We start from the raw sequence: 25,552 nt of genomic DNA, 5'->3' as shown, positions 1-25,552 counted from the left end.
GCCTTTGAGGAATACAGCTCTCCCATTGGCTACAGCACCACCTATTAGATTCCAGGTGGTTTGAATGTCACGAATGCTCCAGGAATTGAAGCTTTCCGCACTGAGGAAGGCAGAAGCCAGAAACGCGTCTGCGGATGAAGTAAGCCTACGAAAAACCCCGTGAGTGCACCAAACTTTTTTGGACATTAAATAAACGGGTTCCACCCCCGTTATATGGATGCACCCGCCGAGGTTCGGTGGCCCAGGTGGAATCGTGTTTGCAAGTTAATATGGGACTACCAGAACCGCCGCTGACGGACCTTGTCGACCCATGATGGTCGTGGCTTATACAAAGCCGGGGTGCTCTACCATAAGAGGGACACCCACTTGGCAATCGTATATTCCATCCAGCGGCAGGCGAGGGGCATGGGGGCACAGTGACTATGATTGAAGGCGGTGGAATATGGTAAACTGAAAGTACGAAATGGAGCATCAAGGCTCTAATAAGATAACATCGTAACGTACACCCCACTGCCGGCCTTTGAGGAATACAGCTCTCCCATTGGCTACAGCACCACCTATTAGATTCCAGGTGGTTTGAATGTCACAAATGCTCCAGGAATTGAGGCTTTCCGCACTGAGGAAAGCAGAGGCCAGAAACACGTCTGCGGATGAAGTAAGCCTACGAAAAACCCCGTGAGTGCACAAAACTTTTTGGGACATTAAATAAACGGGTTAATAATGGATGCACCCGCCGAAGTTCGGTGGCCCAGGTGGAATCGTGTTTGCAAAAATATATATATATATATATATATATATATATATATATATATATATATATATATACACATATTACCTACTGGCGGTCGCCAGTAGGTAGTTATAGTTAGGACCACGTTTCCATAGGAAATCCGCAACATTCTATTTTGAATAACTTTTGCGCCGGTTGACGAATCCTCGCGAATTTTTCAAAATAGGTGGGGCGCTACGCTCCGCTCCTACCCTGAAAGTCTCGGGGGGATTCGTCAAGCGGGGTCTGAGATAAAAGGGGGGTCCCAAAACGCGTTTTTCCCATGCATTTTTCCATAGGACCTTTAGACAGGGCTACAGCCCGAACGGCTGAACAGAATTACTAGAAATTTGGCAGAGAGGTAGTCCTCAGGTCAAGGAAGTGCCTTTTGTAGGTTTGGTGTAAATCTGTTCAGTAGATTCTGAGAAAATAGCCTTTAAATCAATATATATATCTGAGCCAGCTTACGGTGCGCTTACGGTACGCTTACCGTACGCGTACGGTGGCGTGCGCGAGCGCGATTCTGATTGGCTCTTAGATCTTAGTAAACATTCGAATCGGCCGAAACCAGGAAGCTGCGGCCGCCATTTTCTCTCTCGCACTGAGAGCGATTTTTAAAATTTAAAGCCCAAAAACATGTAAAGGGGCTGTTTAGACAGCTCCCACACACATAGGCATGTTGAGGGAGTCCCCAAAGATCCTCCAAGGCCAAAAACGGAATTTTTATTTTTTCGGTAATTTCGCCGATTATGCTTACCGTACGCGTACGGTAAAAAATAATTTAAAAAAAAAACATCATCCCCACTCTCTGCACCCCGTGTGCAATTGGTGGCCGAAGTCCACCAATTGTGCATGGCTTATCAAATTTGAAAAAAACTAAAATTAAAAAAAAAAAAAAATTTTTTTAAAATGATCCACACTCTCTCCACCCCGTGTGCAAATGGTGCCCGAAGGGCACCATTTGTGCTTGGCTTATAAAATATACGAAAAATTTAAATATTACCTTTCAAAACGAAGTGCATCATATGTCCTCCATGTGCGCACGGTGCGCGAAGCGCATCGTGCGTACATGGCCCATCTAGCGTAACGTGGGCACGCGGTGCGCGTAGCGCACCGCGTGCCCACCGTGCGTGCATGGCACTAACTGCGTAAAGTGGGCGCGCGGTGCGCGAAGCGCACCGCGTGCTCAGTGTGCGCGCACGGTGCGCGAAGCGCACCGTGCGCGCACAGAACGAACTGCGTTAAGTGGGCGCGCACGCCACGAATGGCGTAAAGTAACTTAGCATTTAAAAAACCGTACAAATTCACTGAAAAAACCATAGGTTTCACACACGTTATAGTTAGGAATTAGCATTTAAAAAACCTTGCAAATTCACTGAAAAAACCATAGGTTTCACACATGTTATAGTTAGCGGAAATTTTACTGATAAAAAACCAATGAAATTCCCCCGTTATAGTTACTGCAGGCAACTATAACTCACGCGACCGCAATCTTCTGCTGATGACATATGTGTCTTTATGAAAAAAAAATATTTGTAATATATGTATAGCTAAAAATGTATGGAAGAAGACATGGGCAAATAAGTGTCTAAATACAGTATTAGCATCAGCAGAGGATTGCGGTCGCGTGAGTTATAGTTGCCTGCAGTAACTATAACGGGGGAATTTCATTGGTTTTTTATCAGTAAAATTTCCGCTAACTATAACATGTGTGAAACCTATGGTTTTTTCAGTGAATATATATATATATATATATTCACTGAAAAAGCCAATGGCTATAGGGACGTTATAGTTAGACTCAGGTTCCACTCGTAGAAACCAGTGAAATTCAGCAGTTATAGTTAGCTGAGCTGCACTGCTTATGATCTCACATATTACGTCAATCATGACATGGTCAGTGATATCACTGATGACATCTCAAATGACATCAGTGATGACACCACTGATTACTTCATCCAGGGACTTTGAGTGTTTTCAATAAGTCTATGAGTGTTAAATACATATACCTAGGTGTATTGGTGAATCAGTGGGGGTATGAGTGCCTGTATGGATGATTCAGTGGGTACATGACTGACTCTATAAGTAAGTGATTATGTCTCTCAGGGAATGCATGGGTGAGTGACTGGTTGTGTGAATGTTAGTATCAGTCTGTCAGTTGGTGTCTAAGTGGCTGTCTGGGTGTGTGAGTGGGCATGTGAGTGGCTGTATGGGTGATTGGTTGTCGGAGTACCGGTATGGGTGTCTGTGTGGGTGGGTGATGGTGTGTGTGACTGCCTGTATGGATGAGTGAGTGGGTGAGTCAGTGGCTGTATGGGTTAGTGAGTGTATGTGTGTGTGTGTGAGGGGCTGCATGGGTGAGTGAGTATGTGTACAGCCGTGTAGGTGAGTGGATGTGTCAGTGGGATATGGGTGAGTAACTGGATATGTGAAAGACGATATATGTGAGTGATGGGGTACATGACTGTATGGGAGAGTGAGTGAATGTGAGTTTGCTGTATGTTATGTTATGTTATGTTAATTTATTCAGCGCACAGCTACTCGGAAGTGTCCCGGCGCTATAGACCGCTGGGGAACCCGTCCTGGCTATCCCTGTGAGATGGTCCCTTTCTGGGTATCTCCAAGGTGAAACCAGGCATCCCCGGCGTCTGTGGGGGGCCGTTGTGGAGATGAGGCAAGCTTAATGCCCAGAGTTGCCGAGTGTGTTCCTGGTTAGAGTAGGTACCGAGGCGAGAATTATCGAGTCCGTTTTGACCCTGGTCCACGACCCTGCTGCGTCGGGAATTGAACCCTGGTCCCTGGCCAATTCTCTGCTTACGGGTCTGCCGCCTCTAACCAGTGAGCCACACCTGGGTGAGTGGATGCTTGTGTCAGTGACTGTATAGGTGAGTGAGTACATGTTAGTATCTGCATAAGTAAGTAAGTGGGTATGTGTTTAACTGTATGGGTGAGTAAATGGCTGTGTGATTGACTGTATGGGTGAGTGAGTAGGTGTGTGAATAGGTCTATGGGTGACTGACTCAGTGTGTGAGTGGCTATATGGGTGTATGAGTGGATATGTTAGTGGCTGTATTAGTGAGTGAGTGGGTGTATGAGTGGCTATATGGGTAAATGGATGTCTGTATGTGTAGATCTATGAATCAGCGAGTAAGTACTGGTATGGGTCTGTGAATGGGTTTGTGAATGGTTGTATGGGAGGCAGTGTATGAAAGGTTCAATGGGGATGTGAGTGGATCCGTTAGTGATTTTGTGTATTATCATCAGTGATATCATCAGTGATGTCACTGACCATGTCATGAGTGATGTAATGTGAGGTCATAAGCATTGCATTGCAGGAGCACAAGTTATAGTTAGCTCAGCTAACTATAACTGCTACATTTCACTGGTTTTATACGAGTGGAACCTGAGCCTAACTATAACGTCCCTATAACCTTTGGTTTTCTCTGTGAATTACTAAGGTTTTTTAAATTCCATTTCCTAACTATAACATCCCTGTAACCTTTGTTTTTTTCCAGTGAACTTCTAAGGTTTTTTAAATGCTATTTCCTAACTATATCATCCCTGTAACCTGTGTTTTGTTCAGTGAATTTCTATGGTTTTTTAAGTAGTAATGGTGTTTGCAGAATGGTGGAGAAAGGGGGCGGGCCTCTGACCAGCTCTCAGGAATCCAGCTGTGTAGGACTTACAGAAAGTACCAGGATGTCTTCTTGGCCCTCAAGGTTCCTCAGCATAGAAAATAACTTCATTACACAACTATTAGTGCGCCAGGAGAAGCATTTGCAGAGTGGTGGAAAAAGGTGGCGTAGACTCTTAAGACCTCTAAGCAGTCCTGTAGTGTGTTGCTTACTGGAGGTCCTGGAGGGGCTATTCGCCCCCAAGGACCCACAGCAGCCAAGGGGACTTCATGCCCCAACTAGTAGTGCACAGGGAGGCATGTTTGCAGAGTTATGGAGAAAGGAGGCGGGCCACAAAGACCTCTCAGCAATCTCACAGTGTGGGACTTTCTGAAGGTAACAGGAGGAGTAGTTGGCTCACAAGGATGTCCTTGCGGGCCAACAACTCCCCCTGTTACCTACAGTAAGTCCCACACTGTGAGATTGCTGAGAGGTCTATGGAGCTGTGGTGGAGTTCTCGCTGCCCCCTGCATTCTGTAAATTGAAGGCCTCCGGGGTGGTGGTGACCCATGGGGCTGTGGGGGGGTCCCCGTGGCTCCCGCTTCATGTATAGAATGAGCCAGGTGGTGATCCCTGGGGTTTGAGGGGTCCGAGCGCCCCCTCATTTTGTAAATTGGAAGCCAAAGTAATAGGCAAGTCAAATAATTCTTTTTCTATGTCAAAATAGCTCCTAACTATAACTACCTTCTGGCGATATAAAAAACTATAATCCGGAGGCATGGGAGACACGTTTGTATAGAGCCAAGTGCCAGCCTCTGTAGGTTGTCACCAGTAGATAGTTATAGTTAGGACCGAGTTTCCACAGGAAAAGCATTTTTTGACTTGCCTATAACTTTGGCGCTGTTTGACCAATCTTCATGAAGTTTCCCAAAAAGAGTGTTAAGATAGGTTCTGTGTGTCATGGAAAGTTTGGGGGTGATCCGTTTAGTGGGGATTGAGAAATAGGGGTGCTAAAAAAGGCTGTGTTTGTAATGTTAATTGTCATAGGAACACGTTGTTGAACCTACAGTTCGATCCGCTAGGCAAAATTACACCAAATTTGGCAGGAAGGTTGATGTTGCTGTCGTTACGCAGATTGTGCTTTTTGATATTTGGTGCAAATCTGTCCAGTAGTTTTTGAGAAACTTAAGCCGAAAATTATAGATATATCTCTGACTGTGGATATTTTGCAGTGGTTTCGTGATTAATCACGGATGCGCACGCCATGTGACTGGCTGGACACAACCTGAACAGAAAGTTGCGGCTGCCATTTTATCATTCAGGAATGGTTCCCATGGCTGAAAATGTGTATGAAAGCTAATATAAGGGGTTCAGGGTGGAGATACTCTGACCCCATATTTGAGAAATGGGTGTGTTAGTGACACAAGTTATGTGTCCAAAATTAATTATTTTAGTCGTGTGCGATATTTGCTATGACACTGCCAACGCGTCCCCTGTGTACCATCATAGGAACATCGTGAATACTGCAAAGTCATCATGAACATTAGTGAAAATATATTTAAAATATATATATATATTTGTACACCCTTGCGGTCACTGTCACACACTCATGTATGCACTCACAAACTCACTCAGACACTTATACATCCAGTCACATATCCACTCAGATACTCATGCACTCACTCAAATACCCATTCAGGTACTTATGCACCCACTTACAGAGACACTCAGAGAGTGGCACACCCATGTACAGACCCACTCAGAGACTCATGCACCTACTTAGTGACCCACTCATAGACTCATGCATAAAGCCATACGCCCTTAGAGACTCTTGCACCCACTCACAGACCCATCTGGGCACTCATGCACCCACTCACAGACCCACTAAGATACTCATGCACCCACTTACAGACCCACTCAGAGACTCACACACCCACTTACAGACCCACTCACACATTCCCATATGTACTCACAGACCCGCTTAGATACTTATACACCTACTTACAGATCCACTCAGACACTCATATACCCACTCACACACCTACAGTCACTCCCACACTCAGTCACAGACCCTCTTAGAGACTTATGGACTCAGCGAGTCACTCATATACTCAGAAATACACACACCCACTCATTCACCCAGTCAAGGCTCATGCATCCACTCACAAACCCACTCTGACACTTGCCCTTCCAGTCACAGACCCACTCAGACACTCATGCATGCACCCATTCCCTCACCCACTCAGAGACTTATGCTCTCACTCACAGACCCATTAAGACACTCATACACCTACTCACAGATCCACTCAGACACTCATACATCCACTCACAGACCCACTCAGACACACACACCCATACAGTAACACACAGCCACTCATAGACCCACTCAGAGACTTATGCACCCTGTCAATTATACAGTCAGAGACTCATGTACCCACTCACAATTGCACTCAGAGACCCACACATCCACTGACAGAACCACACAGACAGTCACACTGCCAGTCATAGACCCACTGAGAGACTCAGGCACTCACTTACAGATCCACTCAGACACTCATGCACCCACTCACTCAGACACTCACTTAAACACTCATGTATCCGGTCACATATCCAGTCAGACAGTCATATACTTACTTACAAATGCACCAAGGCACTCATGTACCTACTTACAGATTGAGTGAGAGACTTACGCAACCACTCACAGTCAAAGTGCTTCTTTCCATCCACATACTGGGCAAAAAAAAGCACTTTTATATATCTCATATAACTATTAGCCAGTAGAGCTTGCTACTGAATATATATAAATATATACATATATTACCCAGTAGTAGTTGCCACTGGATAGTTAGGTTAGCATTTCCATAGCAAATGCCTTTTTTTGTTTTGCTTAGGACTTTGGTCCAGTTTGACGAATCTTCACAAAACTTGACAAAAAGTGCTTTTTTTGCCTAGTTTGTGCATGTGAAATTTCAGGGGATCTGTCAAGCGTGGGCGAGAAAAAGGGGGGGGGGGCTCCCAAAACATGAAATCCCAATGCATTATCCTAACACTGTCAGAAGCGTTTCTCAAAAACTGCTGAATGGAATTACACCAAATCAGGCAAGTGCCTAGATTTTGGTTCAAAGAAAGTGCTTTTTGTGATTTGGTGTAAATCCATTCAGTAGTTTTTTAGAAATTAAGGTTTAAAAATATTTGTATTTCTGGATGGTTAGGGCCAAGGGACTCCTACAAGAGTTTCGCTGGAGTAGCAATTAAAAAATAGAGCTTTCATATTGGTCCAGGAAGCTTTTTTCCTTTGCCGATTTTGCTCCTGAGGGAGTCAGTTTCCTGGTGGAGAGCGGGGTCTGATTGAAAATGTCTGACATGAGAAAAATGTTGCTAACACATAGGAGGTGGATTAAGGAGCTACAGAAATGGGCGGCCAGCGAAAGCACACTCAGATACCAACTGGCGAGTCGTGGGTCAGATGATAGGGTGCTGGCGGCGGCCACAGAGTGGGAGGTGCTGGTGCAGGCCCTGCACAGTAGCGAGATGGAGGTGGAAGGGGAGCCATCTGATACTGAGGACGATCCCCGGGCTGTCCTAACCACACATACACAGTAGATAGTCCTTTACTTCTGACACGTAACCAGGCACACATGCTAAGGCAGAGAACAGTCGTAGGCGGGGGCACTGGAGGGTGGAGAGGGAGGGGGCGAGGGGGTAGGGACAGGAGAGGGGGAGAGACTGGGTGGGGGAGACGGGGGGGAAAATTTAAAAGCGGAATGTAGACATCCTATAATGATATCAATACAAGTACAGGGTGAAATGTGGTTAGGTATAGTGACCTACATGTTAACGCTGCCCGGCCTCTGGGATGTGGGCTTACAAGCTGTTTACGGAAGCCTCATGGCCAGGAATGGAAACGGCACTAGCATGTGCGGTGCGGGGCCATTCTGTATGTAAGCTGCTTTTCTTCTGTTCTGCAATAAAAACGGTTTTACAAAAAAAAATGAGAAATATGTTGCTGGCAGCCATTACAGGACTTGGGTACTTAGTCCCCTGTGCTGAATTAAAAAAAATTGTATAAGGGGCACGGTAGGAATATTCTACCCCCCTCCCGGGCCAGCATTTAAAAAAATCAAAATTGTTTGCCCTTATCCTCTGGAGTCTTGTGGGATTGCTGCAAAAATAATGACAGCCCGTCATTTTATAATAAATATATGGGGAGGAGGGCATCAGTAGGGCCCCATTCCCTAAGCCCATTTAGGGGCCGGGTATATTTAATTAAGGAGGGGGGGTATGTGGCCCCCCTCCCCAAGCCTGTGAAATCTCCAGGAACCACATTGACCAGGGCAAATTTCTCTTAAAAAGAAGGGGGTCACGCACCTCATCCCCTGGTGCCATAATATTAATTAAATGGGGGAGGGGGCAGCGCAGGCTCCCTCCCTGAGCCTTTAAAGGCACCGGAGTCCCCATCCCCCATGGCTGGCTCACTTGCTGTGCCCTGGGGAGCCCACTCTCTAGACATAGTAGTTTCCTTTCCCGCACTTTTGTGGAAGGGAAACGTGTTTGCTCCTGTCAGGTGGTAGCATTTTTAAATCTTCTGCTAAACTGGAGCAAACACTAAGTCCCAGATTATGAGTCTGGAGGTTCACGGACCACCAGAATCGCAGGGGCGTGGCATTGGCAGTCTCCCCACAGCCCTATTAGGAGTTGGGCGATGGGAACACCACAGCCCCACCACAGCCACCAGGGAACGGCTGTTCCCTGGTGGTGTTGCAGTGGTGTAGAGGCATCTATATGCTTGGCGGGACTGCCACGGTACCACCAAGCATATAAGGAGTTTCATAGAGACCTAGAGTAAACCAGGGGAACCAAGTGCGACCTTTGATCAATACACCATCCTGGGGGATTTCAATTTCCATCTTGAGAACAACCAGGATAATGACTCAGCTCTCTGTTTAGATCTTATGACCTCTATGGGTTTGAGCAGCTGGTCTGTTCTCCTACCCATACTACCGGACACACGTTGGACGGCATTTTCACTAACCATAACAGTTTGGTTATTGAGACAGTTAAGCCCCTTAGTTGGGGCGATCACTGATTAATTGTCTCCTACCGCACCCTATTAGGGGTGCGAAGGATCTCTCCCCCGGCATATACCTTCTAGGGTATGAATAAAATCTCAGCTGAAAATTGGCAGACAGCTTTGGCCATGGTATCCAAGGTTAGGAACAGTGTACACCCTCCAACTGCAGAGGGTTTTAGCGAATGGATTAATGAGACCCTAGATATAGTCACCCCCTATAAAAACTGTGTCATTAAAACAACCAAACGTTCTGCTCATTGGTTATCGGAAGAGCTCATGTCCCTCCAACGGGAATGCCGCAGTCAACAGCGGAAATGGTGCACCAGCCCCTGCCCCAGTGAAAAAGGAAAGCAGAAGTCTTTGCTTCGGAAATACAAACAAGTTATTTTCCAAGCTAAATCACGCTTTTTCACTGATAAGATCAAGTCAGCTGACAACTCCTCCAGTATACAGTTCAAAGTCATAAAGGAGACATCTGAGCCACCGAACACACAGTTGCTAAACCCTTTTCAAGATTTATGTGACAAGGTTGAAGCTTACATTCCGGACAAGGTATTAAAGATTATTCATGACCTTACCCCCCTTGAAGGGGGGAACCGGCCTTTGCGGCTCTTACTCAGGATGCAGGTGGAGACTCTTCTTACCACCTTTTCACAGATCAAGGTTCAACAAACAAAGGAACTTTTGTTGGACCTAAAATCGGGTGCTCCATCGGATCTCTGCACACCTTCCACACTCAAATTGGCCCCAGATCCTGTGGCCAACTTCCTGTGCAAAGTGTTTAATGAAACACTTCAATCTGGTTCTTGCCCGGCCATCTGTAAGGAAGCCATTGTTTCTCCTCTTCTAAAAAAAAACAATGCTGACCTCCAAGATCTAAAGAATTTTTGTCCAATCTCTCTCCTCCATGCCCCTGTTACGATCCTGGAAAAATTCATCAATAAAAATTGATGAACTATGTTGAACTACAGGGGATTTTGGATCCTTCTGTTGTATCGCGCGCAGGATGATCAAGGCGGGGTGGCGTTTCCTGATTATGCTTGACCTATCGGCAGCTTTTGATACCCTCTCCCTGGTGCGTATGGCTCAGTGCTTGCGGCAAGTGTGGATTCCGGGGAGCGCCTTGCAGCTTCTCCACTCATTTATGTCAAACGGGCCCAGATCGTCAGATCTGAAGGGTTTAAAGCCAAGGCTTTTAGCCTTCCCTGTGGAGTGCCTCAGGGATCATCTTTGAGCGTCACTCTTTTTAATCTGTATATGACCCCATTGGCCAACCTGGTGCGATCTTATGGTTTTCAGGTGTTCTCTTATGCGGATGATACAAATTATCGTATTCATTTCCAATGACCTGCAACTGGTTGCAGAGAGGTTCAATCAGTGTATGTCCAGTATTTTCTGGTGGATGAAGGGCAGCTCACTGAGGATTAACGAAGATAAGACTGAAGTGTTGGTATTTGGTTAGAAAAATCCTATCTTGTTGAACTCATGGTGGGCGGGAGTCTATGGTCCTCTCCCTGTTCTTATTAAGACAGCTAGAAATCTGGGGGTCATCTTTGACGATGGTCTGAGCTTTGACGCACAGGTCAGGCGCACAGTTAGCACTTGCTTTTATATGCTGAGGATTCTGAGAAAGGTTCTACCTCTCATTCCATCAGAACTGCACCAGTCTATCATCATTGCTCTAGTCATCTCCGGTTGAACTGTTGCAATGCTCTGTACCTGAACATCAATGCTCTCTCCTTTAACAAGCTACAAGTGGTACAGAACGCAGCAGTGCAGCTGATTCTTAAAATTCCCATATGTCAATCTGCCAGGAATGGGATTTGGTCCTTGCATTTGGTCCCTATCAGGAAGCGTATTTGCTTTAAGGCTTTGACCATGGTATTCAAGGCCATGCATAGTAAGGGTACACTGTACCTGGAAACCCTTTTTCAGTGGTACACCCCAGGGAGGCTACTGAGATTCTCCTCAGGGAAAAAACCTGCGACTCCCAGATTCCGCAGATCCAGATGGGGTGGTCGCTACTCGATAGTGGCCGCAAGCTATGGAACGCCCTGCCTACTTTTATCTCCAGTGTGGACTCTTATCCAGTTTTTTTTTAAAAATCTGAAAACCTGGCTCTTCACATCTTAATTGGGCTGCAGTTGCATTTCCATCTTTGCCTTTGTATTTTGTCTGCTTAGCGCCTTGCCACCCTCGGGTATAAGGGCGCTTTATAAATACTATCCTATCCTGTCCTCGCCATCATGTTTTTCATGGTGTTTCTTCTCAATGAAAAACCTCACCTACAGGGCATCCTAGTGCCTCTGTGCCCTGTGGATGCACACAGGGGGAGCACAACATGTGACGCCCTTTGAGCATGCACACCTGTTCCTGCACGGCATGGACTTTTCAGTCCATGCCGTGAAGGAACTGTTTTTGGCGTTCCCATTGTGGTGCCCTGTTTTCGAGGCACCAACATGGAAACGCAAAAAAAAAGCCCACCAGACAGAAAGAAACTCCTAATCTGGCACGCAGCCTGACCACGACTTTGGTGGTGCTGCGGTGTGGTGGGCCCTGTGTCGCACCGCCAAAGTGAAAATCAGGCCCTAAGCCTGCTCCCAGCGGGTGGGAGATTTTTATAAAATCCCGCTGGCTGGGAGAAGACTTGTGTTTTGTTTCCCTGTCCGCACTGATGCGGGCAGGGAAACAAACATAAATTACTCCCTCATGAAGGGAGCATGCAAAAAGCAGCTGCTCCCTCTAGGCAGGAGAAATGCTGGCTCCCGAACCATGAGTGGGGACAGCAGTGGCTACATGAACCCTGGGGTTCAACCCACGGCCCTCATCTTAGTGGGTGCCCTCGGTAGTCACCAGGACACCAATCTATTATTAATGGAGGCTTCTGGGGATGGGGTCCCCAGGACCATAATAGGCTCAGGGAGGGGGCCACTCAGCCCCTCCTTCCCTTTTAAATAAACTACACCACTATAATGGGGTCCCTGGGACCGGGGAAGGCTCAGGGCAGGGGGGTTTAAAAAATGCATGGCCCAGGGGATGTGGTCAGCCCCCTGCCCTGTTTTATTATAGTTGGCCCCGGAGGGTGGGGATGAGTGATGTAATATGTGATGTCATCAGCAGTGCATTGCGGGGGCACGAGTTATAGTTAGCTCAACTAACTATAATGGCCGAATTTCTCTGGCTTTGTACGAGTCAAATGTCCAACTAACTATAACGTCCCTGAAACCAATTGTTTTTTCAGTGAATTTCTAAGGTTTTTTAAATGCTAATTACTAACTATAACGTCCCTGAAACCTATAGTTTTTTCAGTGAGTTTCTAAGGTTTTTTAAATGCTAATTTATAACCATAACTTAATAGTTGCATTTGCTAAGTAGTGCAGAAAGGGCGCTGGGCCTCCGACCAGCGTTCAGTGTAGGACTTAAAGGAGGTACCAGGAGGGCTTCTTGGCCCCAAAGTCCCTCGGGAGTAGGTGGATTTCATCCTCCAACCAAGAGCGTGCCAGGAGGCGTGTTTGGTGGAGAAAGGGGGTGTGGCCTGTGTCCACCTCTCAGCAATCCCACTGTGTGGGGCTTACTGGAGGTAACAGGTAGGCTAGTTGGCCCCTAAGGACCCCCACAAGTGAAGGGGACTTCATCCCCCAACCAAGAGTGTACCAGGAGGTACGTTAGCAGAGTGGTGGGCAAAGGAGGAGTTGCCTGCTACGAGAACTTAGCAATCCTGTTGTGTGGGACTTACTAGAGATAATAGATGGAGTAGTTGGCCCCCAAAGATGTCCTAGGGGGCTGACTACCCCTCCTGTTACCTCCAGTAAGTCCCACACTGTGGGATTGCTAAGAGGTCTTCGGAGGCCACCCCCCCTTTCACCACCACTCTGCAAACACGCCTCCTGGCACACTCTTGGTTGGGGAATGAAGTCCCCTTGCCTCCTGAGGGTCCCTGGTGGCCAACCAGCCCTCCTGTTATCTCCAATAAGCCCCACACAGCTGGATTGCTGAGAATGGTCCAAGGCCACGCCCCCTTTTTGCACCACTCTGCAAATGCGCCTCCTTGTGCACTGCTGCTTGGGGGATGAAGTCCACTTCAGTCCTGAGGTCATCAGGACACAAGAGGACCTCATCGCCCCACCAGCTGTGCGCCAAAAGTCGTGTTTGCAGAGTGGTGTTTGAAGGGGCGTGGCCTCAGACCACCTCTCAGCAATCCCACTGTGTGGGGCTTATTGGAGATAACAGGAGGGCTGGTTGGCCACCAGGGACCCTCAGGAGGCAAGGGGACTTCATTCCCCAACCAAGAGCGTGCCAGGAGGCGTGTTTGCAGAGTGGTGGAGAAAGGGGGTGTGGCCTGTGTCCACCTCTCAGCAATCCCACTGTGTGGGGCTTTCTGGAGGTAACAGGTAGGCTAGTTGGCCCCCAGGGACCCTCAAGATTCAAGGGGACTTAATCTTCCAATCCAGAACGCACCCAGAGGCGCATTTGCACAGTGGTGCAGGTAGGCGGCGGGGCCTCCGGCAAGATGCCAGCTACTGCTTTTCTTTATTATTGTTAGAAGGGGCAAGGGGGGGGCTGTGTGGCCCCCCTCTCTTAATATTTTGTGGGCCCTGGGGACCCCATCTACTAGGGCCTGAGCCATTTTTAAAGAAAAATAAAAAAAAACAGGTAGGGTGCTCCCTTTCCTAGGGCCCTTTTTGGCCCCATGGACCCATCCCCCTGGGCCTGGCCTTGTTTATTTGTACTTTTTTATCATTTATACAGGAGTGGGCTGTGTGCACCCCCTTCCCTGGGCCACTTTTTCCCTGGGGACCCCATCCCCTGGGGCCTGGCCTTGTTTAGAAACATAATTAGTACTATGGGAGGGGGACCGCGTGGCTCCCCTTCCCTGGGCCACTTTTGGCTCCGACCCCATCCCCTGGTGCCTGACATTGTTTATTTTTATTAAATGTTCTTACGGGAGGGGGGGTGCGTGGCACCCCTTCCCTGGGCCACTTTTGGCCCTGGGGACCCCATCCCCTGGGGCCTGGCCTCATTTATTTATTTTTTTAAGATTGCCATGGGAGGTGGGCAGCGTGGCTCCCCTTCCCTGGGCCACTTTTGGCCCTGGACACCCCATCCCATGGGGCCTGGCCTCAATGTTGGGGACCGCGGGGAGCACCAATGCCCCCGCGGTCCCAGCCAGCTCCTGCATTGCTTTTGGACAAGGGGAGTTACATGTTTGGACAAGGGGAGCTGCTGACATGCATCTCCCTTTGTCCAAAAGCAATTCTGCTTCACTTCATGAAAGCGAGAGCATGTTTCCTTTTTTCGCTTCCATGAAGCGTAGCAGTATTTGCAATGATAGGGCGGGAGCAGTGCTCCATGGAGGGCTCCAGGAGGGGGGCCGCGTGACCCCCCACCCAACATGTATGTATCCCCAGGAAGGTGGTGGTCCACGGGGCCGGGGGTCTGCAACGGACCCATCATTAGCATAATTAGTGCTTCGGGAGGTGGTAGTCCCTGGGTCAGTGTGGGGTGGCAGGAGCCCCCCACACCTCTTTAATTGTTTTGGAGCCCCAGGGAGGTGGTTGTCCCTGAGGCTTAGGGGACCCACGAGGCCCCCCAGCCCTTAATTTCAGTGTGCTTTGGGGAGGTGGTGGTCCCCGGGGCAGTGTGGGGGAGGTTGTGGTCCCTGGGGCTTGGGGGCCAATTAGGCCCCCACACGTAATTCAAGTTATTCCCCGGGGAGGTGGTGGTCCCTGGGGCAGTGTGGGGGGGCTGCTGCCCCTCTACGCATTTTTTATGAAACGCCCCTGGGAGGTGGCGGTCCCCGGGGCTGCGGATGGGCTGTGTGCCCCTGAACATTGACAACAATGCCCTGGTGAGGTGGTGGATCCCGGGGCTGCAGGGGCCCCTGCAGGCCCCCGCATGATGATTTTGCATTGCTCCTGGGACCTGCCCCACCTGAGGGCTTCAAGAAAACAAAGATCGAGATTCGCAAATATTTAAAAAAAATGCTTTTTTGGGCCCTGGGATTCCCTGACCCCCTGAGCACATCTAGGGGGTCAGAGTGTTTCTACCCTGCACCCTTTTCTTCATTTTGACCTTTTTTCCTGTGAGTCGGTTCTACCGAGTCACAAGATGACTGCCAACACTTCCTGGTTTGAAGTGTTGGCAGCCAATCAGAAGTCAGCTCGTGCTCCAGAGGGCTCGCAGATCCACCGCAGTCGCCAGATATTGATATTTTTCTATTTTTTAATTTCTCAGAAACTACTTACCAGATTCACACCATTTAAAGCAGAGTGCACTCTGGAAAAAGAGCTACCTCTCTGCCATATTTGGTGTAATTCCGTTCAGCAGTTCGGGCTGTAGCTGTAACAAAAGTTTCCTATGGAAATTAACATGGAGAAAACACGTTTTGGGACCCCTAAAAATTTCAAGATAGGAGCTGACCCGAGCGCCCCATTAGTTTTGAAAAGTTTGTGAAAATTCATCAAACGGTGCTAAAGATATTGGCAAATCAAAAAACGCTTTTCCTATGGAAACTAGGTCCTAACTATAACTACCTACTGGCGACCGCCAGTAGGTAATATTACTTACTGGCGGTCACCAGTAGGTAGGTATAGTTAGGACCTAGTTTCCATAGGAAAAGCCTTTTTTGACTTGGCTATAATGTTGGCGTCGTTTGACCAATCTGGATGAAATTTTTCCCAAAAAGTGTCATGGAGGGTACTATTGTTATGGAAAGGTTTGGGGTGATTGATGCAGTGGGGACCGAGAATTTGGAGCACGAAATAAAGTTGTGTTTGTAATGTTAAATCCCATAGGAACCTTTAGCCAAACCTACAGCCCGAACCACTGAACTGACTTATGAATGAATCATGAATACATTGTTATTGGGATACTGAGATATGGATAACTGTTTTTATGAAGTTATTTATATAGTGAGTTATCTAGTGTGATGGTTAGAATTAATTATATAGGTATAATTTTTTATGTGGTGGTGGCTATTAAATTCGTGCTTTTGCTTTATATGTATATGTAACCACGGGGATCAAGATTACCAATGTCATTGTGATCTCCTGCCTCCCTGCGAAAACGGAAAATAGGTTTTAGAGATGGCTTTCTAGAAATGTCCTAAAAAAATGAGTTTGAAGTGTATAGTAATTAACCCCTAGTGTGTAAAATACTGTAATATGTGTGGATATATGTGTTTTACACTTTATGGAAAAGGCGTGATTGTCGCGGTTAATGACGTCCTTGTGACGTCCCGAATAACCACAAAAATGGAAAATAGGTCTCAAAGATGGTTTTTAAAGAAACTTTGTACAAAAATATGAGTTTAAACATACTTTGAAAGAAGTATTTATATAGTAATATGTATAGGGCAATGTTCAGAATGAACTTATTTCCATATTATTTTTGGGTGTGTTAGTGTTCATTGAATGTCTCCTTTTGTTTTTCGTTTTTGTGACGAATCTGCAGGAATCACGACATCGTCACGAAGATTGTCAAAAACTAAATAAAAAAATACCTGGTACTTGAGTGGCTCTGACAAGAGCAGTTGGGTTGGTTGTGTATATATATGGCTCCTCTTCATAAGACAGGATGCAGAGTTTCAGGTTACTTAGAAACACCCTGTTGCCTCCATCTGTAAAGTGCACTCCATCATTTCTATAAATTCCATGCATGTCAAATCGCAGATTCTTGTTATACATACAGCCCATGCAATGGTCTCTCAGGAATGCAGAAACAGTTTTATTAACATGTTTCCTGGCTATTTCAATCTGTGGACAGAATTGATTTGACCACTTCCATTTCTGTCTTTGGCATATATTAGAATACACCAAGACAGTGTGAGGAAAAAGATCCTTGGAGATTCTCCTCTGTCCTTTCTTTTATTGAGCATCCATAAAGTGTTTTGTAATCTTGTGCTTTAGACAGATTAACCATTTCCAGGGTACTGGCCAAATTGAGGAGCATATAGAGTTCTTAACCAATTATATTCCTTTACACAGCTTGCATAAGCACTAACTTTCATCTCATCAAAGTCAATCAAAAACAAAACACACAATGTTCTAATTTGCAATAATGCTACGTATGACATTCCTTCTTTGAATGCAGTAGTTCCAATATTAACAAAAGCTGCATCTACACTTAAACCTTGCGATTTGTGGATGGTTAGCATACGCTAGAGACAGTGGGAACTGCTTCTGCTGGACGTATAAGTCTTTCACTATCAAAAAACGTTCAATGCACAATCAATATGCTTGACACCATCAACGTCATCAAATTTTATGACCAAGTATTCCAGCTCATCTCTGTTTGGGTGTCTAATGAAATGTATAACTTTGCCTATTGTACCATTTACTAACTCTTCTACAACATTTAAATTCTGACGCATAAGAATAGAACAGTTTTTGCAGAGATGTAACCGCTTTTCTAACCCTGCAGTTTTTTGTAAAAGACTTCTCCAAAGAATCCAATTTTGAGTGTAGTTTATCGGTGAGCAGTATTGTGACTCCCTGATGTTCTATTTCTATCAGTAGCTGTAATTTCCAAAATATCTTCTTTCTCCATTTGTAGTAATTCTTCATTAGAATTCCTTGCACTCTTGAAGGTTAGCATTAAACAAACTATAAACTTCTGTTCTTTAATGAAATTATACATTAGTTCTGCTGCTGTAAAATTAGATACAAATAGTTTCTTTATAAGGCGAGTTTCTAAAGCATGTTTCCCTTCTTTTGTAAGAACTCCTACTCTAATGTCCTACAGTATATGTCCATATTCCTCAACTGATGCTTGGCGCATATTTCTCTCTGATTCTTTATATTCAAAGTTTAACCAAATATTTACATTCTCAATACTTCCTAGAGCATTTCTTGTTTCATTATTTAGAAGTGTTTTGAAAACAGGTTCTCCCTTCACATGTGTTAGTTGTAGTAGGTCACCAAAGACAATTTCATGTTTCCCACCATCAGTAAATCATACTGTGTTCTCAGTATCCGCTGCATTCCTAAATGTATAAAGGCAAGCATTAGGCTCAAAACCATAATCACTTCATCAATAATTAGAAGCTTCAATTTTTTCAATACTCTTGCTACCTCATGACAAGCGTCACCAGATAATTTCTGGTATTCTAGTTTGTTATCATGTTCCACAGGTAGCATTAATAGTTGATGAAGAGTAATTCCTTTAATGTTATGTGCAGCTAATCCTGTTGATGCAGTAACTACACATGACACATTTGAATATGTAATCTTACTGGTGAATACTTTAATTAAGAAGTTTTTCCAGTGCCGGCTTGACCATTTATGTACTGTAGAACTGGTTTAAATGAAGAGCATTCACACTGTCTCTTCTCATGCAGGAACCCATACTTTATTTTGTCTTTAAATTTGTAATGAGTCCTAGTGTCCAAGTAATTGTGATTATGCACACCATGGATTGAACAACTGCAAAAGTGCCAGGTAGAAAAACTCTCTTACTTCTGGAGTTTGGCTAGTAAGTTTTCTGTGTTTAATTACATTTATTTTTTTGTGTCTCATTAAACAACCATCACATCCAAGGACTGCATATCTTCCTTGCTCTATATTTTCAGTTACATTACTTCTATATGTATAATGCTGAAGTACTTAATAGAAACACATGTTTTCAAGATGAGGATTCTTGGATAGTATGTATCCAGCATGTTAGCATTCAGCATTCAGAATGTCTGTAGACTTGGGTTCAAATTCTGCAAAGTACTGTATTTCTGGAAAATGTTTTAATACACTATTATGACTTTTTACAAGGCCTAGGCTTACCCACACTATTCCTCTTGACTTCGAGAACAAACTAGCCGAGTTTAACCTGTCCGAGCATTTATACAAACCTATTTTTCTGTGGGAAAGTATTTTCAAGCTGAAACAGTACAATTTCTCTGCAAGACTCTTTCCTGCAGAAATCTCCTTCCACATTTAGATCCCCCTTTAATCTCTGTCTTCTCTAACTTAGTTATATATGGAGTCTCATAGCAAGCAACAGGAATGGAGTTGTCTACAACAAATTGTAGATCCATATTTGCATACCACTTCTTCAGAATAACAGGATTATAGTCATTTATATATTTTGAAGCCTTCGATCTTCCCAGGTTGTATGTATTTTTCAGAGATTTCCGTGTGAGTGTGCAGCTGACTGCTGGCAAAAAGCTGTTCACTCTTCCTTGTGAGATCACAGGCTGTGGGAATCAAAAAACGGCATCTCGTGTAAAATTTTCCTTTGGATTTGTATTTTCAACAATAGTATTTACCATACCAATGAGTTTGAAATCATAGAACTTCTTGTCTCAACCCCTTCTCAGCAGTATCTTTTGGGCTAGCACATGTCCCATATTGTTCTATGAAAGACAAGACAGACTCATCAGTGTCTGTACCAAACTTTGGGCGTGTTTTACCCATAACAGCATGTGAATATGTGGCGCACCACGTGCTTGGTATTCTTTGTGTCCAAAAAAATCAGTCACTTCACCAAGATGAAAAGTGATTTTGTTTGCAGTTGAAAGCCATCATAGCTTGAAATCTGTGGTTAAACTCTCTGCAAACATTTGTAGGGTCCAATAAGCAGAGTTCTCCTGGTGTCTTCAAATTTATGTCTTTTATATTGAAGTTTGCTTCTTGTAAGAATTCAAGTCAATCTTCCCATGCATACTCGGCACAACTGAGTGTTAGTAACCAAGTAGGTGTTCCTAGGTTTCGCAACATGCATTTCAGCTTACCATGACAACGATACCAATACTCACTGGCACCTCGTTGACACACCATCAAACTAATCGGATTGTATTCCAGGTTATCGTCTTTTCCATGAACTTTGTCAACAAATGAACTTGCTGACAGATTTTTCAGATTTACCCCTGTTTTGAGAATGTGATTTACTGCATGGGATAGCCCAGAAAAGTCGCTCTCAAATAGTAAATTAAATATATATGGAATACACTGACAAAATCTAGGGTTCTCTGAATAAATTCTCGTTGAACTGTACTCAGCTGCTGGTATTAGTACAGGCCGGTCATCATATCTACCACCTTCTCTAGTAGGAAACAACTGTGGAAAACAACAAGCTTCTCAACTACTCTACCACACACTCAAGGGAGCTCCTTTTGCTTCTTTCATTTGAAAGAGATCAATAGCACCACCAATTAACTCTTTAGTATGGAGAGGGTGAATACTGTAGTGTTCATACATTTGTTCTGATCTCAATCAATCCACCTTTTCAATCTGACCTCTTGATGGTAATGTGTCATCCTCCATGTTTGTACTATCTTGAAGAACATCTACATTTTTGTAATACATGGTATTTTGTACCAGATATAATGTTGCTGTTTTTACTTTACTAACATCTACTAACTCTTACCATATCTTTTTGCTCTTTGTAGGAACACCATTGACTCAAGTTATAAGTGCTTCTTCCAAATCTCTCTACACCCCTACACTTTTACTATTCTGCTTGAAATCTAATGGCAAGTACACAAATCTACATTCAAGACCTTTCTGGAGCTCAGTTGAAGGCTCCACATGGGCAATAGCTTGGAATGGATATAAACATTGCATAAGTAAAGAATCATAAACATTCAAATCTTGAAGTACTTCTGGAATAGGTAATATTTCTAACTTGCTATGCACTGCTCTAGAAGGCATTTTCTTTTCTTCTAACTTATTGTAACAGTTCTTACATATAACTTGTTGTGTGAACAAGTCAAACCGCTCCCCTACAAATAAGTAAACAGCAAATTCTTGCCACTTATCATTGTTCTCTTTTTCCCCTTCCTAAATACAAATCAATAGTCCAAGTTTGACTTTTATAATGAGTGCATCAACAACAAATGCAAAAACTGTTAAAGTTTCTAATCTCCTCTTCAAAATTATCAACAGTAATACCTCATTTCTGTTCCACTGGACCTGCAGATACCAAATCCTCATTTTCCTTACAGTTTTCTGCAGGATCAAAGAGATGAAACTGTACATCATTAGAAATCCTTTCTACCTCTGCCATTGTCCCATGCAAAAGAGCTCTATTCATTTCTCCTAAACATAGGGCAGGAGTTTTCACATAGTAAAGCCTCCTAACTAAAGTTCATATTTTTGAGTGGTGTACACCTAACATTCTGAAATGATGAAAGGTGCTTTGGCACATTTTCTTTGATAGACATGCTAGTGTGTGTCCTTGTAAATTAGTATGCTTCCTTACTTTGCATGGATCTAATCCATGTAAAACCACAAATGTCTTTTTTAGACGTCTGCTTGGAAACCTACTTAGGAAATGTCTTAATAGATCAATTGATTGCTGTTGAATACTGCAAACAATACTGCAGTTCCATTTGTATACAGGGGCCTGCCTACATCTTCCCTATATCTCTTCATCGATCACTTCATCTACATTTCTAGCTACCACCACCTCTTTTGGAATAGGAGTGCCATTCTTTACCTCATAACATCATCCCGATTCATCAGCTGCATGCACTAATAAATTCTCCTGCAAGTAGCTTTCTTCAATAAACAAAGGCTCACTACTTGAAGCATGTGTCTATTCACCACCCAAAACTTTGCAAAAGTATTTTCTATTAACAACTCTTTTCTTTTGACTACGTCTCCTCTTACATAACACTATATGTTCAGTGTTTTCATTCTCTGGAGATTCAAAATAAATAGCTTCCATTTCAGAGCAAATGCCTTATTAATTATACCCTCAACATGTTCCTTTTGCCTGATTGCTTCTCTTCTTCTCTTCTTTTACACTTCTTTATACTTTTTGTGAGATTAAGAACTACTCTACCATGAAACATTCTTACTCGGATTTCCTTAAACTGTTTCTGCCTCCTGGTTAAAGTCTCAGATATTTGTTAGATTTTTTAGTTTTCTTTTCATCCACTTTTTCACCATCTTCGGTGCATCTCAAACTTTGTTTTTTATTTGCTTGTTTTTCTACTCTTTCCAAATGAGCACATAGAATTTTAACAAATATCTTTGTCCTCTTACCAGCACCTCTTTTATCTTTCACCATTTTTTTCATATTTTGCGCCTTTTGTGTTTCAGTTTTGAAGAGATACTGTTTTTGTTGCTGTTTCTTTCTTCTCTCAGTCTTTGATGGCATTGTAAATGTTTGGTTAAGTAGATATTGATGCCTGCAACAAATAAGAAAAAAAAAGATAAGCACATTTACCTTTTACAAATGTAGTATCAGATTACATTTTTCAAATATTTAACTACCAACATAAACAGTTCTCTTATTCTAATATACCTAACAGAACCCTATTAATTTTCATTTGGGTTTGTACGACCTCATATACTTCACTGAGTACATGCCTAACGTTTTAAGCACATAGCACCATGCCTCATGGCCTACTACAGCCTAACTTAGCGAACACTTATACGTGTTAGAAGAGCATTTTACACCTTGTCTAGGAGTGTTAAATCTCACAGTGTGTATGGATGTTTTAGTGTCTGTCTGTTTTTCTACTTAGGTATGTCAGATTCGAGCCTGGGTGGCAGAGTGGATGGATAATTGGGCACATGGGTATTTAGGAGTGCATATAGCTCACTGAGCTGTTTAAGTGTGTGTGCAACTGCCTCCATTAGCACTAGATACATATCAGCTCTGCCTGTGTGAGTGAATGTTTAGGTGCTTCTGTCACAGTCTGTATGGGTGTTTTACCATCTGTCTGCTTGTCTACTTAGGTATATCAGTTTAAAGCCTGGAGGCAGGGTAGATGTGTAATTGGTCACATGGGACTCTAGGAGAGCATATAGCTCATTGAAACGTCATAGTATGTGTTACTTTTTAAGCCTTATAGCACCCTGTCCTATGGCTTACCTCCAGCATAGCTCAGTGGTGAGTTATATGTGATAAAATCGCCGTTTTAACCTTCTCTAGAACTTTTAAATGTGAAACGTGGCCTAGCAGTAAAACTGCATGCACAGGCTCAATTGTAGCAGTCTCGAGACATGATGCAAGGTCTACTTCTCTTCATGGTAGACTTCAAAGTGTCAGTTAATTAGCAGATATCTGAATGAGTGTCTCAGTTCCTATCTGGGTCTGTGATTGCAGCTAAGTTTTGTGGTAAATTACTGCCTCTCTCTGAGACATGTATGCTTCTCTAAATTTGTCTGTAAGATGCTGGATGTGTTGCCTCCTAGGTGTGTTAGCGAGTATTGGGTTGTTTAAGTGTGTGTTCAACTGCTGTCATTAGTGCTAGATACATATCATGTCTGCCTGTCTGTGTGAGTGAACGTTTAGGTGCTCATATCACAGTCTGTATGGGTGTTTTAGTGTTTGTCTGCTTGCCTACTTAGTTATGTTAGATTAAAGCCTGGATGGCAGGGTGGATATATAATTGGGCACATGGGTCTCTAGGAGTGCACATAGCTCACTGAAACATCAGAGTATGTGTTACCTTTTAAGCACGCAGCACCCTTTTTGTGGCCTAGTTGCAGCCTACCTCAGTGGAGGGTTATACTTGGTAAAATAGCAGTTCATGCATTCTCTAGAACTTTTAAATGTTAAGGTTCACCTAGAAGTAAAAATGCATGCACTGGCTCAAATGTAGCAGTCCCAAGATAAGATGCAAGGTCTTCTTCTCTGCCTGATAGACTTGAAAGTGTCAGTTTTTAGCAGATATCCGAAAGAGTGTCCCAGTTCCTATCCGGCGTTGTGATTGCATGTGTATGTACGTTTGTTAGAAAATAACTGCCTGTCTTTGTGACATGTATGCTTCCCTTAATGTGTCTGTAAGCGGCTGCATGAATTGCTTCCTAGATGTGTTAGTGAGTATTGATTTGTTTTAGTGTGTGTCCAACTGCCTCTATTACCACTAGACACATATCCGTTCTTCCTGTCTGTGTGAGTGAATGTTAAGATACTTGTCTTACTATCTCACTAGAGGTTTTAGTGGCTGTCTGCTTTTCTACTGAGGCATGTCAGATTCAAGAGTGTGTGGCTGAGTGGATGTATAATTGGGAACATGAGTCTCTAGGAGTGCATATAGCTCACTGAAAGTTCAGAGTACATGTGTTAACCTTTAAAAACATAGCTCCTTCCATTATGGCCTAGCTCCACCTATGTTAGTTGTCAGTAATATGTGGTATAATAGAGTTTACACCTTGAATAGCCCATCTGCTGTTTTGTTTGCCCTCCGTTGGGGGCCGAAGTCCGGAGTGGTGCGGAGACTGGGACCGGGAGCCAGGGAGCGCAGACTACACTCCCCAGGGTCCCCTGCGGCATCCAGTGTGCAGCCGCCTACGCCCTCCTTTGCACCAGGAGGCGCCTTTAAAATCACCCCGGTGCTTCTGCTGCACGGGAAGCCCATCTGCTGTTTTATTTGCCCTCGGTTGGAGGCCGAAGTCCAGAGTGGTGCGGAGACCGGGACAGGGAGCCATGGAGCACAGACTACACTCCCCAGCATCCCCAGCGGCATCCAGCGTGCAGCCGCCAACGCCCTCCTTTGCGCCAGGAGGCACCTTTAAAATCACCCAGGGGCTCCCGCAGTGCGGGAAGCCCATCTGCTGTTTTGTTTGCCCTCCGTTGGGGGCCGAGGTCCGGAGTGGTGCGGAGACCTGGACAGGGAACCAGGGAGCACAGACTACACTCCCCAGCATTCCCAGCGGCATCTAGCGTGCAGCTGCCAACGCCCTCCTTTGCGCCAGGAGGCGCCTTTAAAATCACCCAGGGGCTCCCGCAGCGTGGGAAGGCCATCTGCTATTTTGTTTGCCCTCCGTTGGGGGCCGAAGTCCGGAGCAGTGCGGAGACCGGGACCGGGAGCCAGGGTGCGCAGACTACACTTCCCAGCGTTCCCTATGGCATCCAGCGTGCAGCCGCCAACGCCCCCCTTTGTGCCAGAAGGCGCCTTTAAAATCACGCAGGGGCTCCTGCAGCGTGGGAAGCCCATCTGCTGTTTTGTTTGCCCTCCGTTGGGGGCCGAAGTCTGGAGTGGTGCGGAGACCGGGACGGAGAGCCTGGGAGCGCAGACTACACTCCTCAGCGTCCCCAGCGGCATCCAGCATGCAGCCGCCAATGCCCCACTTTGCGCCAGGAGGCACCTTTAAAATCATCCTGGGGCTACCGCAGCTCGGGACACACACGGGCGTGCCCTGCGCCCATCAG

Source organism: Triturus cristatus, chromosome 3_1 (assembly GCF_964204655.1).
Source record: "Triturus cristatus chromosome 3_1, aTriCri1.1, whole genome shotgun sequence".
NCBI classification, from domain to species: domain Eukaryota; kingdom Metazoa; phylum Chordata; class Amphibia; order Caudata; family Salamandridae; genus Triturus; species Triturus cristatus.
This window is presented reverse-complemented; position numbering follows the sequence as displayed.